Here is an 18263-nt window from a genome sequence, read left to right as displayed (position 1 = left end):
TGCTGACTTGACAGTTGTGCACAAGGAGGGCAAGACACAAAAGGTCAGTGCTAAAGAGGCTGGCTGTTCACAGAGCTCTGTGTCTATATATATATATATATATATATATATATATATATATATATATATATATATATATATATATATATATATACAGTATATACAGATATATGCACCGGCGAAATACTGCTTTTAAATTTTTATTAAGAAGAAAAGAAAACCTTTTTAAATTGAGGTAAGATATACCACTAACAATTTGTTAAGGATCTGTTTTTTTGTGTAGCTGACGTCACACAGCCTCTCCTCTGTTTTATAAACGAACGTCATATAAGGTCTTCCTTTTTCGTTGCTTCACCAACGGAAGCAGCCTTTTTATTTAATCCTGTTTTTATGATTGTTCTGTTTGTATACCAGTTTGTCAGTTCAGCACTCCGGTTGTAATATGACCAAGCCGTGCAAGCACACTCTTGAGAATGCAACGTATAGTTGTACAGGAGAAAAGCAATCTTGCCTGAAATCAATGGCAACCTTTTGTAGGTCTATGAACTTAATTTAAACTTTAGGTTTACACGGTGCTTTGTTTCCGAAGTACCTGCACTCATGAATATGTCTGTATGCGTCAGTCGCTCAAATCCCCGCGGTTCGCACCGGCGAAGTTTTGCTTTTAAATTTTTATTAAGAAGAAAAGAAAACCTTTTAAAATTGAGGTAAAATATACCAATAACAGTTTGTTAAGGATCAGTTTTTCTGTGAAGCTGCCTTCACTCGAGTGATCACTTCGAGCTGTAAGCCTGAGAAATCACCCCGTAAATGCACACGTTTAATTGCACATCTGTTAATATGTATGCTTACACAGTATTAAAAGACACTCAACAATTACACAGTATTAAAAGACACTCAACAATTAACGTCATTTACCTTCGTTCCTGCGTTTGATTCGTGCTGTAAATCTCTTCCTTGTTTTCAGTTCACGTGATTACGTAGGAGGCGTAATACGTGATGATGCGATATGTGACTCCGCCTCCTCCATTAGAGTATATGGACAAAAAAACAGGTTCCAGTTATGACCATTACGCGTAGAATTTTGAAATGAAACCTGCCTAACTTTTGTAAGTAAGCTGTAAGGAATGAGCCTGCCAAATTTCAGCCTTCCACCTACACGGGAAGTTGAAGAATTAGTGATGAGTGAGTGAGTGAGTGAGTCAGTCAGTCAGTGACTCAGTGAGGGCTTTGCCTTTTATTAATTAGTATATATATATATATATATATATATATATATATATATATATATATATATATATATATATATATATAATATATATATATACACACATACACACACACACAAACACACACTCACCGGCCACTTTGTTAGGTACACCTTGCTAGTACCGGGTTGAACCTCCTTTTGCCTTCAGAATTGCTGTAATTCTTGTGGCATAGTCAACAAGATGCTGGAAACTTTCTTTAAGGATTTTGGTCCATATGATAGCACCACGCAGTTGCTGCAAATTTATCGGATGCACATCCACGATGCAAATCTCCTGTTCCACCACATCCCAATGGTGCTCTGTTGGATTGAGATCTGGCGATTGTGGAGAGTAAAGTGAACTCATTGTCATGTTCAAGAAACCAGTTTGAGATGATTTGAGCTTTGTGACATGGCACATTATCCTTCTGGAAGTAGCTATCAGAAGATGAGTGCGATGCGATCATAAAAGGATGGACATGATCAGCAACAATACTCAGGTAGGCTGTGGCAATTAAATCATGCTCAATTGGTACTTAGGGGCTCAAAGTGTGCCAAAAAACATCTCTCACACCATTAAACCACCACCACCAGCCTGAGCCGTTAATACAAAGCACGATAGATCCATGTTTTAATGTTGTTGATGCCAAATTCTAACCCTACTGTCTGAATGTCGCAGCAGAAATTGAGACTCGTCAGACTAGGCAACATTTTTCCAATCTTCTACTGTCCAATTTTGGTGAGCCTGTGCGAATTGTTGCCTCAGTCACCTGTTCGTATCTGACCGGAGTGGCACTAATGTGGTCTCCTACTGCATTAGCTCATCTGCTTCAAGGTTCGACATGTTGTGCATTCAGAGATGCTCTTTCAATTTTGCTACTAGGCAGCAAACATACAAACTATAAAAACCTGGACAAGGATACAAATAGATGAACATATACAGGCTTGGTCTGCAATAGAAATAAAATCCTGCAGTACTTCTTTATATTCCTTGCTTTGCGCTCCAATAAATGCAAGTTATCGCCAATATACTAACAACCCAATTGTGCTTCACTCACTCAGAATATGGAACCAATGTAGGAAGCATTTTAAGATGGAGAATCTTTTATCGGTGGCACCTCTGCATGAGAACCACCTTTTTCAACCCTCACAAACATATGCAGTTTTTAATGTCTGGAAAACATCTGGGATTAAATCACTTAGAGATCTGCACATAGACAACGTCTTTGCATCCTACAAACATTTACATTCTAAATTTAACTTTCCAGCAACACATTTCTTTCACTATCTTCAAATTAGAAATTTTGTTAAACAGAACCTGCCCCCCTCCCACCCCCCTCTATGCTGGAAAAAAATATTAATCAGTTTTAAGGACTTAGACAGCATCTCTGCAATATATAAAACCATTTTAAAGTCCCTCCCTTTCAAAGATCCAAGAGGTAAGTGGGAAAAGGATCTCTCACTCAACATCTCAGAAAAAGAGTGGAAGGTAGCAATTCAGAGAATTCACTCGAGCTCCATATATGCAATTATTCAACTCAAAATTATATATCGAGCACATCTGTCTCGCTTAAAATTGTCCAAAATGTTTCCAGGGCAAGATCCAACCTGCGAACGCTGCAATCAAGTTCCAGCCTCACTAGGTCACATGTTTTGGGCCTGCACCAAATTAGCATTATTCTAGACAAAAAATTTTAAGTGCCTATCAGACAGCCTTGGTGTCACAATCCTTCCTAACCCATTAACAGCTGTGTTTGGTGTACACCCAGATGGGCTTAAAGTGGAGAAGAACAAACAAACTGTGATTGCATTTACTACACTATTGGCACAGAGACTTATTTTGCTAAACTGGAAGAATCCTAACTCTCCCCTTTTAAGTCAGTGGGTAACTGATGTTATATATTATTTAAAATTGGAAAAAATCAAATTCTCACTTAGAGGATCTGTGCAGAACTTTTTCAAAACCTGGCAGGATCTAATCAATAACATTCTAGAATAAGCCTTTAAAGCACAGAGGAAGCAGATTCTCTCCCCATTTTCTTTTTCTTCTCCATTTATCTATATTCACTAATTAATCTATTTACTTATTTTTACTAGCTTAAAGTTTTAATCTGCTGCCCATGCTCTCTTTCTTAGGGGTGGGGGTTGATTTGTTTCCAATCCTATTCTTGTAAAATTGATCTATTTACAGTATATGGAATTTTGTGTGATTTCAATAAAATCAATAAAATTAAAAAAAAAAAAAAAAGAGACAGATGCTCTTCTGCATACCTCGGTTGTAACGAGTGGTTATTTGAGTTACTGTTGCCTTTCAATCAGCTTTTATATATATACTGTATAATATATGTATACATGTACTTACTAACTTCCTTTGATTTGTTTGATTTCAGCCTATTTAATCTAAGCAGTACTTCTCCCTCTACAATTTCCAAATCTCTTAGTACCTCCTGTAGTAGTCCCTGATACCACTGGGAGGTTATTCACTTCCTCACATGTGAAAACCTCAGAAAAATGTGAATTTAGAGCAGGGGTGTCAAACTCCAGGCCTGGAGAGCCACAGTGGCTGCAGGTTTTCATTCTAACCCTTTTTCCTAATCAATGACCAGTTTTCATTGCTAATTAATTTATTTTCCTTTTATTTTAATAGCCCTGTTTTTAAGGATTCAGTCCTTTGAATTGATTCTTTTCTTCATTAAATGATAGCCAACCAGAAATGAGACATGAAATGAGCCAACGGATGACTAGTTAAATTAGGGCTACAAACTCCAACCAGTTTCTTAATGAGATGATTCTTGCTGTTAATTAAAGCCGTTATTTAATTCCATGGCTTCTTGCTGCTCTCATTCTACCACAGCAGACATTTCCAAAACTGTTGATTTTCTGTGTTTTCTAAGACCACCGTCAAAATGTTTTAGCGACGTGAGAGATCAACCTTACTAAGACCTTCACTTTTCTTTATTTTCAGATATTGTGTGATGGGCACAGATGAGCTGGTCTTATGGTGGCTTGTTTTGTGTCTCATTATTGTTTGGCTGCTAATTAAGGAAAAAGACACAACTAAGGGGCCCGAGTCAAGTTAATTAACATTAAAGCAAAATAAGTTAATTAGCAGCAAAAACTGGTCACTAATGAAGAAGATGGTTAGAATGAAAACCTGCAGCCACTGAGTTTGACATCCTTGATTTAGAGCATCTGCTATTTGACTATCAATGTATTTTAATTCCCCTTTACTATTCCTGATGAACTTTACCTCCTCCTTGACTGTCTTTTCTCTACTAAAATGGTAAAAGAATGTCTTTTGGTCATCTTTTGCTTTATCAGAAATATCCTTCTCTAACTGCCTTTTAGCTTCCCTAATATCCTTTTTAATGGCTGCCAAATTATGATTTGACCTATCCCCAAAGGCGTCTGCTGGGACTGCACACACTTTTTTGCTTGCCTTACCTTTCCAGGTGTTGCAGTTTTAATACCATACAGTTTAGCCATCCTGTAACCTCAAAATTTTTACATTGTACATTTTGTTGAGATTCCATGTATATTTTGCACGACCTTAAAATAGTGGTGCATCTTTATCAAAAATGATGTTTTCACATGTAGTAGAGGAGTGGCGTGTCTTCAGGCTTCATTTAAATTTGGAGAATTAGTCATGATTGGACACTCTTCTCATCTCTAAGCATGTTGGCCTTGATTTTCAGAGCCTCACTGCTATCTACCCTTTTGTACTTCTTTCACAGTCTTCATTTCAGTCAATGGAGCCTGCTAATCACACTAATCAGCACAAGTCTCACTCCACTGGTCATTTAATATAAATAAATAAGCATTTTGAAACAAAGGCTGTCATGCAGTTACTTTCACAGGCTTGTTTCAGTTGTCTAGGCTCTGGAGCCATACTCCATGCTGCTGGATTTGGAAGTGATAATGCGGATTCATGTGTTTGTGACTATCTGTAATGCCCTAAAGCTCAGATGAATAATGAAAGTGTTGCATAAAACGTTTCAACATGAACAGACTGTTTAGCCAGAAATAACTTGATGATTCATATTCCTCTCATGCTTCCAAAAAGGCATTGTGCCACAACAGCCTCTTCATAAAAATGAATATTATGACACTAGATTACTGTGTGTCAGCAATTCAAATAATTAAAAAAAATCACATATATTTCAGTGATGGATTTTGTACCTTTTACCTCATTTTAAGGAATTACAGTAATTAAACATTTATTGAATTATAATAATCAATTCCAATAACATCCCATTATGCTTTTTGTTTAAATCTCATAACCTGCGGCATACCTTGGAAACTTCACTCATTGAAAAGCATTCTGGAAAATTAAAGTAGTAATTATATGAGGATAAAACAAGAAAATGTGTTAAGAACAATAAAACTATAGAACATTTACTTTGTTTAATTATATGTAATGTTTTTATACTCTTTGTCATTATATATTTTTATCCAAATTTTTGCCAAGGAGGAGGATACAGCCAGAGAAAAAATGTTGAGAATACATGAATGCTTGGAAAAAGGCACCTTACACTTGTTTCTTCTGTTCATTTCATTACTTTTCCTGTCTCCCACAGAGCCACAGTTAGTTTGTTAATTGCTGAATAAGCGTTATTACTCATTGACCAATAGAGTTTCTTCTAGGCCTACTAGCAGGATAAGAAGACTTATTATCTAACAACATCTTTGTGCATTAAAACCAAGTGGTCTGTTTCTGAAGTGTTAACAACAAATGCAGTTGTTAGATTGCGAAAGTTAACAAAAAATAAAAACATATTGACTAATTATTTTGGATGCATCACGTGAGAGTGATCATCAAGTCAGTGACATTGTAGAAGTGACAATATAAATATGACAGCGGTTACAGTGCAAGATATCCCTCAGTGGAGAAACAAAGTCTTCAAAGAATCTCTAGGATAGTTGATTTAAAAGCAAAGTAGACTCGAGGAAGGCTTTTTTTCAATTTTGAAATTCCCTTTGCCTCTGTCTTTCAGTTGCACTCTTCCTGATTACCTGGTTATTCTCATTTTCTTGGTCCTAAACCCTTGCCATTAAGCCTGTGTGTTATCTACTGATCCTTTTACTATTTCTCACAATAATACCTGGAGACTTAAGCGTCTCTTAACAGCAGTGTTTCCTCTATCACTGAAATCAGAAAACTTGGCTGCCTAGTAATATTGATTAAACACCCAAAAATCCATTGGTTTCCGTTCTATCCAATCTTGGAGCAAAATGAAATAATTTATCAAATACAGTTAATTTTAGAGGGGAAATATTGCCAATGACTTTCTATGATGATTGTCTGTTTACTTTAGTATGGCATTCCTGTTCATATTATGGCGTTTTTAAGCTGAATTGCTACAAAAATAACTCACATCACGCATGATGCAATGTGTGTATTGGAATCAGCGATAAACTTGTATAATATAATAGTCATGCACTGCAATTCACTTATGGATGCTTAGCAGCTACAATCCTTGTACATGATGTGCCTTCCATGTAAAACTCTGTGAGTTGTTTCGAGACATAAATCTGCAACTGCCTTTAGGCCATAATGTAATCCCTCCATGCCCCAAAACTAATGGATTCCTGCAATGCTCATGCTCTTTCAGTAATATAACTTATAATGCAACTCAAACAACAGTGTTCTGACCTCCTACTTATTATAATAAGATCAAAAATGTGGTTCAATTAGCTTTTTGTACGCCATTTTTGTGGGCATGGCTTTTGTGAATGTGATTTAATTTAAAATTTGCATGTACATCTTTTTAGGAGTATGCTTTTATTGTAATTCGACATATAATTTGCATGTATTCCTTTTTTGCTGCACTATTTGTTTGTTTGTTGCTAATTATTTACTGGTGCCATCTCTCTAAGAGGAAAACAGCAACCAATGGCAGGTAATAAGTTTTCTTAGGTAAACAACGTGATATATTATAAATAAGAGACAAAGCACCATGTTGATATAAGAAGGTTCACAAACAAGAGAACACCATTCAGTCCATAAAAATGGTTTTGTTATCTAATATCTAAGTTGTCACAAAATCTTACCCAAATACCTTTTATAAAAATGTTCATAGTTTGTTTCAGATCCCCACAATGTGAATGTGAAGGAGTGGTTCCTACTTCCAACGTTAAATGTCCTTCCTCTTAACTTCCACCAATATCCTTGAGCATATGATTCAATATGTAATTGAAAGAATTCTGATGGATCAACTTTATTGATGCCTTTGACAATTTTGAAGACCTAGATTGGGTTTCATTAGTTCCTTGATCCTAGCAAAGTATGACATGGCCTTTAGTTCCAGAAGCACTTGGTTGTTCCTTTCGACACACCTACTAGAGCTGCTGTGTCTTTATTTAGCATGGCGACCACAACTACAAAGTGCTCTTACTAGCATATTGTAAAGTCTGAAAATAACATTCCTTTGATATATACAGTATTCGTCACTTTTTACAACATAGCTTAACAAGTTTTTTTGCATTGTAATTGCTCCTGCAAACTGCCCATACAATGAATATGCTGTGTCAACATAAAACCCTTAAATCCTTTGCAGAGGACGGCTCCCATGATACCAACCTTGTATATACATTTATATTTAAAGGGATGCTCCAACCAAAAATAGTAAATTTTTATCTGTTATGGATTTCTTGTAGTTTGTACATGTTTGCTAAAGTATTACTAAATAACTACCGTAAAGCAGTACACAAAACAGGAAGCATGTTCAGATAGAGCTGAGTTTTTGAATTGAAGATCCAACTCTCCTCTTTCTTCATTGATTAAGATTCCTGTCTTCAATTCAAAAAGTCTGAGCTCATTTAAAGATGTGGGTAGAATCCCAGGAGAAACCAAATGCAAATACCACCCAGTTAATGATCCAGCTGGAAAATGAACACAGATTTCTCAAACTGTAAAGCAGCAATACTAACTGCTGTGCCCTTCTTCCTCCTATATATTTAGTCATACATGACTTTTTAATGTTCTTTAATTTCCTAAGACTCATTTTGGACATTTAACAATAGAAACGAAAAAAACAGAGACTCTAGTAAATGGTGAAGACTGAACTGACAGTTTTATAGTTCACCATTAGTCCACACTGCCCTAATGACTAACCTCTTCGACTTGTGTATGCCTTAAATCAGCTCAATTGAGAAATCGCAGACTTATTGAGCAAACTATAAGCTACACACACGTGTCTGGGCTGGTGTCATTTTGCTAGTGTAGACAGATAAGTTAGTCAAACTTTGATTGCCTCATATTTCTTACATCTTCACCTTTACACCAACGTGCTTGCCACTTAGATAAAATGATTTATCTTGATTGCATTAAAGTACTTGTCTCTAGCATGATAATTAGAAGGGCTATGTAAAGTGCAAAATTGACTGACTGCCGCTAGTACACATTTAAATATGATTACGCTATGATCACTGCACAAATATACTAAGATTACAAAAGGTGCATAATGCAGCATAATTGTTAAAAATGGATGAGTGAATGCGTTGATGAAGAATTACAACTCATCTGCTCAAATTAAAACTAGAATACCAAGAAAAGGTAAGAGCGTATAGTGTTGTTGGTCACAACAAAGTTTTTTAAATGATGTCGGAGGAAGCCAGTTCACACAAGTCATCTATGGGTGTTAGTCAGAATCAAGACTCCGGCAGCAGCGTTGCAAACCTGTTATTGTGTTCATGCTGGCTTATCAGACTATGAGGATCTGAGAATAAGGTACAGACAAAAAGAGCTGAGGTACAACATCGTGTAAACGTTCTGGTTATGGTACTCTGTAGCTATCTGTGGGCCTCTGTTTTTCATAAAAGAAACAGAATACTAAGTAGCCTGGTGAGAAGACCATTAAAAAGAGAAATGCAGTGGTTCAAATAGTATGTAACAAAAGGGCAGTAATGAACTCCAACATCTGAAATATAGTGTTAGGACTGGAACTTTGGCTGTGTGTTGTAGATGTCAGGAAGCTCTGATTACAAACAAGATGGGGTGGAGTGGTGGCTCTGAGGCTAAGGATCTGTGCAGGTATCCAGAAGGTTGCCGGTTCAAATCCCCGTCACTGCCAGCCCTTAACCTGTAATTGCTCCAGGGGCACTGTACAATGGCTGACCCTGCACTCTGACCCCAAGTGGTATGAAAAAACTAACAAATTCCTAATACAAGAAATTGTATAAGGCAAAATAAAGAACAAAAAAAAAATATGTGAGATTAAAAGTCCTGGTAATATTCAAAGCCATCTGCAAGGCGTAATACAACCAAAGTAGTATGTTAATTTCTTAACAGCTTCTTGTAACAATTTTGGGTCTGCCTTTCTGGAGGTCAATGATATTATTATTATTATGTCTGTTAATTATAGAGAACTTTGAATCATCTTTGTCTCCTGGAGGTGCGCCCACAAACGTTAATCCAATCTACTAGCATTTTCTTACATCTCTAGCTAAACCTTCTTCTATTGAAGTTGAGCATTACTGAGCTACTGCCATCTAGTGTTTTCCCAGTCATCAAGCCAAGTAACAGAATTACACTTTTTACTGGAATACTGAGCAATATTATGTTAGAGGATTTGCCATTTCCAAGACTACATACTAGATTTCTGAATGTTTCCTAAAGTATAAAAAATGTATCCTGTCCCATCTATTTGCTTTTTAAAATATGAGGATCATAGCCTTCTTGCTGAGTTTTGTCCCCACGGCCTGTTCAAGTCATCCAAAGACACTTGTTTTCTCATATAGCATGCATGTGGATTGGTTCAATTGCCTGGACCCACTTAATCCTGTTGTCACACACATGCGACCAGTGATCCTCTTTCAGGCTCGACTGAGGTAAGCAATATCATTGTGGGATTTGAGAGGGCGCTGTCACTAATGGTATCTTCTCTTTTCCCCCACAGCTGTCTTTGAAGACACCCAATGAGGGCACCCAACCCCGACCATGACACTCCTTCTGTTCAAAACACCATAAAAATGGACGGCAACGGAAAATGACATCTCATTTACAGCCAGGATTTGAGATTCAACAAGCTCCCAAGCGAGAACCTAGAAATACAATACTGACAGAAAACTCTGTACTGGCTGACTTTCTGGTCAGCATCTTTTTAGTTGTGACACTGCACACCTTTTTTTTGTTTTTCTTTTGTTATGATTAAACGGGGATTATCAGGTTGGTACCCAAAAGATTCTCCCTGTTCTTATATGGTTCCCTACCACTGGTCACACAGTCTTCATGGCGGCAGGAAGCAGCAGGCATAGGGCAAGTTTCAAAACTTGTAAATACAAAATGTGTATATGTTATAAAATTGTATGTGTATGTGGCATACTAAATACTGTATACTATTTAGTTATTATTTGTATTTTATTTTTGTCAGCTGTTCTGAGGAGACGTCAGTCAGTCAATCAGTCATTATCTATATCCTAACACAGGGTCACGGGGGTCTGCTGGAGCCAATCCCAGCCAACACAGGGTGCAAGGCAGGAACAAACCCTGGGCAGGGCGCCAGCCCACCGCAGGGCACACACACACACACCCAGCACACACTAGGGACAATTTAGGATTGCCAATGCACCTAACCTGCATGTCTTTGGACTGTGGGAGGAAACCGGAGCACCCGGAGGAAACCCACACAGACACAGGGAGAACATGCAAACTCCATGCAGGGAAGACCCGGAAAGCGAACCCCCAGGTCTCTGAGGAGACGTGCAAATACCAATTTCACTGTACTATATACCCATGCACAATCCCACTCTTACTCACCATGCTTCAACCCAATCCTGTTCTGAACCTGATTAGTCTAATTTAGTGCTTTGAAGAGCTAGAGTCAACTCAGTAGCGTCCGGTGTAAGGCAGGAACCAACCTTCACTGAAAAAAATGCAAGAAGATATGAGTGAACATGGATACTCCCACAGAACAGAGGCCAGAGTAGAATTTAAATCCAGGTGCTTGAAACTGCCAGGCAGCAGCAGTACCTAATGGAGCACAATCAATACAGGGTAAATACCAATTATTTGAATAAGAAAACCAACAATACTACTTTACTTGAATTCTGACATTTTAACAAATCAGGCTTTTGGAAGCACTACTGACTATTGTTACACTAAAATACACAAAGTAAATTGCACATTTATAGTTCTTCTTTCATTTGCCTAACACTTCAGAAATTTCACAACAAGCGATTGAGTCTAAACATACAGTAAAACCTGCTATTATTTATAATAAAAGTTTTTAAAAGGAGTTATCTCATATTTGACTCTTTAGTCTTTAAAACTTAAAAAGTATCTTGTTTGATAATTTTTGTTGTTGTCATCAAGTATTTTAGCAGTTCCCACTTACCTTTTCAAAATCAGCATATTTTTCTTCAGTGGTTAGTCTATAACAGGCAACTCACTGAATACTGCTTGACTCTGTTCTTCTCTTTGACAAGCCTTTCATCAAACCCATGACATTTTCAGCCTGTCTATTATGTTTGAGAGACCAGATTATATAAGGTACTGTTAAATCACATTAAAGAGATTGACCATAAAATCAGTTATGGCCACAAAAGCAAGACAGCTGAACTTCAAAAACATTTTCAGTCTAGTCTTGACGTATCATTTTGCAAGTAATATAAAAATGCAGAAATTATACTATAATAAATACTTAATGATGTGTATAATCATTAATTTGATGATCTCAATGGAAAAAGTAGCATGAATTTTATTTACAGAAGGACTGTTCAGCCTTCAACCCACATGCCATATCTTGTCCATGAGGGTTTTTATAGTCTCATTTCTTTATTATTTTTAGAACACATTTATAATGAGATGAAATCCCTACTAAAATTGAGAGAAAAGTAAAAATGAGCAATAAGTACAACCAACAGATGAAACATAACATAAAAAATGGTTCATATTCCTTTTCTATCAATGTTATATTTACGAACAGTAAAATATGTCAGTGATGGTTATTCACAGATTGTCCCTACTGAAATGCCATAATTAAAAGGAAAAGCCAGCTTTTACAGGCCTTGCCCTATTTACATTTGAAAGAAAAGCAGGATCATTCCCTTGAAAAAATTCCAAAATCCACTCTATCAAAGTGGCATCACAACATTGCCTATACTAAAATAAAATGTCTCCAACAGGCCTATTTAGAACCTAGCCTAAAGTGATGCTTTATTAGGACTGACACATGCTCCCCAGAACTGTAATCTAAAGAAGCAGGTTTGAAAAATTGATGAGTTAATAAAAGTTTTATAATTCCTAGTCTCATTGTAAAAATGTTTAAACCTTGATCACCTGTTCCTTTTTCTTCTAGCTTTGCACATACTGTATAATGTGAACATCCAGCAACAAAGATATCTACGCTGGTTATTGGATTCCCGTCAGGTCTGTTTCAATACCAGTCCTTTTTTGGCTGCTCTTTAGTACTCTTAGTTAAACCGTCTTTGGAAGTGAGGCCTTGTGTGAAGAAGGATTGAGCATTTCTTTAAAGACTGATGGCAAAAGGAAATGAGGAATGGATTTAACTTAGTGATTATAGCAATCTTTGGATGATAGATCATATTTAGAAACTGGAGCAAGTGTTGAAAGTCAGATCAGGAAAAATCAAGCAGTTAAATTGGGTCAGCAAGAAGATGGAGATGAAGACAGGAAGCAGATCAGAATGCCAAAACTGGCATACAGAGGTAAATTCATGAGAAGGAAACACTGGCTATTGTGACTGGCAGCACTTGCACAGCAGATCTGAGAGACGTGCTTGCTGTTGTGCAAGGGGCTCCAACACTGGTGATAGACACATTGGCCCTGGGCTATATGGAAGTCTTGGTCGTGGTTGTAATTTCAGGAGCTCCTGTTTGATCTCCATTGCTGATGATGTCTCAGGGAAGATGTGTAGCAGCAGAGAGAGGGGAGAGAAAATATGATCAAATTTATCAGCATGGACAAATGGTGCTGTGACCCAGATTTGTTCAGGGATTAGGGGTGAGTGTAACTGGTGGCCCACATGCAAAAATTATCAGAGTGCTGCTCATTACTGTACAGTGAGGTCTATTACTGCTATCAGCCAGACCAGCCTCTGTCAAGACAGAGCAGTAGCACTTGTGTTGCTGAAGTTTCAAGCAGCATGTTTAAGCTCCTTTGCCAAAGATGTCTTAAGGAGGACATGTAGTGACTGAGAAAGGGGTGTGACACTGAGCAAATTCCTTAGCAGAGACTGAGGTCGAAAATACTATAAAATACAAGCTAGGAATGTTTCTGTGGATGTTAGGCTATCTGGCAGCTCTTAATTGACCTGGTATTAGTGAGTTGGGCTGCATGAGTGTATCCTTGAATTGTAATAATGACAAAAAAGAAAGATAAAGAGTTGAGGTTCTAGCTAGAAAATCCCTGTTTAATGAAAGATCATTTGGTTTTGAACTGAGTCGCTCCTGTCACTTGCTGGCTTTGTCGGGTTTTCACCAGAAGGGCAAGAGTAGGGCCCTATGATGTCCACGATGCAGAAAACACAGATGGAATCACGGAATTGACGCATAAAAACGGAGTTTAGATTTTAAAACGGGAATGTGCGGAATTTAGAGACTGGAGGGGTGACTGTTACAAAACTTCTCGATAAATTAAACGATTGAATAATCTGTAGTTCTACCGTATCATTCAGATACTGTTTTCTAGTTTGTTGTTTTTCAAGCGAACGCAATTCTTGTAGAAATCCAGTCGTGGCTCCTCTATTTGTGCGCGTGTTTCTGTATGTTTTCTCAATAAAGGCACGCAAATTAGCCAGCTGCTCAAGATAGAAATGTCGAAGCGAAAAGTACCAGATACCCTAACTACGTAGAAAAAACTAAGAAACACGAGACTTAACTGCAGAATTGAGGGCACAACAATATCCCGGCGACTTTTACAAATCTGGACAACAACTTTTGTGCAAGTTTTGCCAGCATACCATAGGACCCTTTTAAAAAATAACAATGATGTTTCGGGATTTAATAAATGTTTTTTCCTCGCGGTGACGAGGCAAGCAAGGTCCACATTTGACTTCCATTATAAAGTCGCCACCTAAAAACCTGGCCAGAAGAGCAGGCTTCTCCTCAGATGCAACGAGTCCTTAAAAGCAGGTCTCTCTTTCTTTTTTCTGTTTAATTCCCGGATTTAGCATCTTGCAGATTAGTTCGCGTTTGCTTTGTAATTAATTATTTTAAGATATGCAGTAGATGAAGCTACAGATGTAATGATGCACGTTTTCAATCTATAAACATTTAAGGTTTAAGAATCATTAGAAATAATTGACATATTTACAATTACAGGTACTGAAGACCAGTATTTTCTGGCAGATGTTATCTTTATGGAGAGCTGCAACTTTTCCACCTTTTCACAGGCAGCACTTCAGTCCCTTCACAGCAACCAGCTGAATCTTACTGACATTTTAGTAGTGGATACAGACAATGCATCATACTGTCTAAAAGCAGACCAGGAAGTTTTAAAAGGGGTTATGCCTAACAGTGTACATTCAACCAGCTTGTGTCAAGTCATCAGTTTGGTGGGAGAGACCTGGCAGCAGTATAAATACTTTAGTGAGGCTGCATCACTAGTGATGTGGGTGAAGTCTGCCTTCTTCGAAACACCAGGTGGAATAGCTGGTTCGAATCAGTAGGGTACATTGCTGAACATATTCACCTCTACAAAAAGTTCTTTCTGGCTGAGAACACATCAGCTCAGGCTGTCACAAATATGTTAGACCCTAAAAGTGAAGTTAACCTTCATCTCAGAAGGACGCATCAAACTAGTAACAGCTCTTACAATTCTGGAGGGCACTCAGTGTCCTACTGCAGTCTCAGCATACAGCATAGTGGAGGATCTGATGAATGGATATGCAAAATAAGGTTCAGTTGTGCTAGTGTGCTGTTTCATTAAAAGGAAAGTAAAGTGCCATTTGATTATTGTTTGTTTAGTTGTAGCTGTTGCTACTTACAGTAAAAAAAAAAAAAAAAAAACCAGAAATCCGAATCAAGAAAAAATAAAATGGTAAAAACTGAAAATCACTAAAAAGAAAAATTGGTGATAAAATAAAAACGGATTCCATAGGTCCCCACAGGAGCAATGAAAACCTGGCTGTGACATAAGCCCTTGGAAGGGACTTCATCTGCAGTTGGGAACACCTTGTGCCTCTTTAAGCACTTTGTAAAGTTCACATGTAAATCAAAATTGTTTTGGCCTGGGTTGTTTACATCATTGCCCCTGAGGGCAGAACCAGCTAAATGGCTTCTTTTTAGTATTTGACCAATTACATTTTGTGTCTCTGTTATGTAGATTTTTTTAGTGTCATAAGACCTCCAAAAAACATTTTTAAAAGTGCGATTTGTGGCACATTTTAAAAATATATCTGGAATCTGAAGAAGCTGAAAACATCTTTTCTAAAAAGTCTGAATGAAATCTGCAATTTATTTTTTTAATCTTGTTTTATTTACCTATTAAAAATGTGGCAAATTTTGTGATCTTTAGGTTTAATTCTTTCAATGTGCAATACATTGTAATGGGGTCAGAGCTTGTCCCTTGAGGGATGCATCTAAGGTGGCCACCCTGGGTCCGATACTTGAGAGTGTTCGGCATGGCTTTGCACCTTACTCCTCTTTTTTAAACATTAATAAGGTTTTCATCTTTAATTATATCTATATAATATAAAGGAGAAACTGTAGCTTTTCTTTATTCCATGGTAAAAGAAAATTTCAAACCATCACTTATTTGTTGATGGGGCTGAAACCCACTGCTTCATTGTAGGACCATAATAGGGGGACTGCACACACTTCTAGGGGCAGCATTGAAAGGGAAACATCTCTATGTCAAATAATAATCCAAAAAAATAACTCCAAATATACAGATATTTTGGTTTTCTTAGAGTATATACTAAATTAGTATGTGGAGATAATATAGATAGATAGAACAGAAGGTCAGGAAATACACAACTATTACAACAAACAAAAGCAACCCCTTCAAACACATGCAAGGGTTACAAAACAGAAGGATAAACTTCTGACCTGGGTAAACATAAAAGAGCAGTCACAGTGTGGTATTATAATGGCATATTGCTACAGTTATAAAGAAGCCTCAGCAGTGTTTCTTGTGTTGCAGAACACAAAATATCAAAACAAAGATTCAGAAATAAACCCTTAAGCTTTGGCTTTCTGCAAATCTGAACTGGATCAAGCTGGTTTAAAAATGGAAGTACAATAAAATTCTTTTAATGCCACTTAGTATCCCATTTGCTGATTACTTTGTACTCTGAGTTCACACTCCCTATCTTCACTGACTCCCCAAGTCTTTCAACCTTTGTCCCAGATGACCTCACAAAACCAAGACACATGCACCAACATGTAATGGTTGCTGTTAATGCTTGGAGCCATGTTGGGGGGGGTTGTCCATAAAGAAGAATGTCACATACAACCTAAAAGCCACCAGATCAGAGTACTTTATAATGGACCCTGGGATGTCTGCCCTCCTACGAGCTTTACTTCACTTGAAAGAATATGTGCCCTTAGGTAATTTTCAACCATTTCCCTTCTGTACAATTCCATACGATTCCAAATGTTACATGTGCCACTCCAGCCAGCTCCCTGCTTACCACTTACCCCTATGCCCACAGTAAAAACTCCTTTGATCCGGTGCCCTCAAAGGGTGTGTTTGCAGGTCTCTGTAGCTACAGGGGTCCCCAAACTGTCTACATCATACAATCAGAATTCACAGGAACTCTTCAATAAACACGATGGGTTCCTTTCTCTAAACTGCCCCTTCTCCGTTTGGTAATTAATGGCTTGTCAACCAGTCAGCCCTTTTTGAGTAAAATATATTACAGATACCCAATGAACTTAATCTGTTGTAAAACAATTGTCTGGCTGGGAACCCTGATTTTATAAAATATTTAAAAATTGTTTTTATTGCACATTCCCAAACCATGTATGTAGACAGATAGATAGATAGATAGATAGATAGATAGATAGATAGATAGATAGATAGATAGATAGATAGATAGATAGATAGATAGATAGATAGATACTTCATTAATCCCAAGGGGAAATTCACATTTTAAATGTACAGTATATCAGGTTAATAGATAACTCTAAACTGGCTTAGGAAAGAAGAGTGAGTGTGGGCTTGAATGTGCTCTGTTGTAAATTCTTTTCCATTTTCATGTGGGGCTGTTGTACACTTCCTTGCCTCACATCCCTTTCTCCCGTAGATCCCCCTTCATACAGCCCATCCACTTTTATTTTGGTCATCTTCTTCAAATAATAAGTAACGTGAAGTAATAAATTATGTATCTTAAATGTGTTATCATGCTTTGTGTACTAAAAGAGAGCAATGTCATATTTAGTATAATATACAGTTAGGTGCGTAAGTATTTGGACAGTGACACAATTTTCATAATTTTGGCACTGTGCGCCTCCACAATGGAATTGAAATTAAGCAATCATTAAGCAATCATGTGACTGAAGTGACTTTCAGCTTTGATTTAAGGGGCTTACTAACAGCTTGTTATGGACCTCTCTCTCTCTCTCTCTCTCTCTCTCTCTATATATATATATATATATATAGACGCACTTATAATACTGTATATATACACACCCACAATAATGTACGAATTACTACTTAATTATATATTTGTGATGCGATAACAGGCAGACCCAGACCCGGACTTCACATATGCACTAGTCTCCAACCCTGTAAATAAATCCAACGAATCAAATGAAGCAAAAGAATTGATTCACCTAAACGGGCAGAATGGAAAGAATCGGATCAGTAAAGTGCAGCAGGTATCAGTTTGTGTGGATTAACTTTAAATCTTATTTTTTCCAAGCAGTAATACACAAAACATAGTTTCTGAGGAAAATATTTACGCAGAGGACAAAAAAGGAATGAAGTGTTTCGTAACACTTTTTAAAACCTCGAGGGTCATTTGGATGAATAACCTGTTTACTTGAACTTAAAAAAACGTTAGTTGCCGGTGTCCAAACGATTATTTACAATTATTATTGCTGTGATTCA

Source organism: Erpetoichthys calabaricus, chromosome 4 (assembly GCF_900747795.2).
Source record: "Erpetoichthys calabaricus chromosome 4, fErpCal1.3, whole genome shotgun sequence".
NCBI lineage: Eukaryota > Metazoa > Chordata > Cladistia > Polypteriformes > Polypteridae > Erpetoichthys > Erpetoichthys calabaricus.
Note: the sequence above shows the minus strand (reverse complement) of the source record.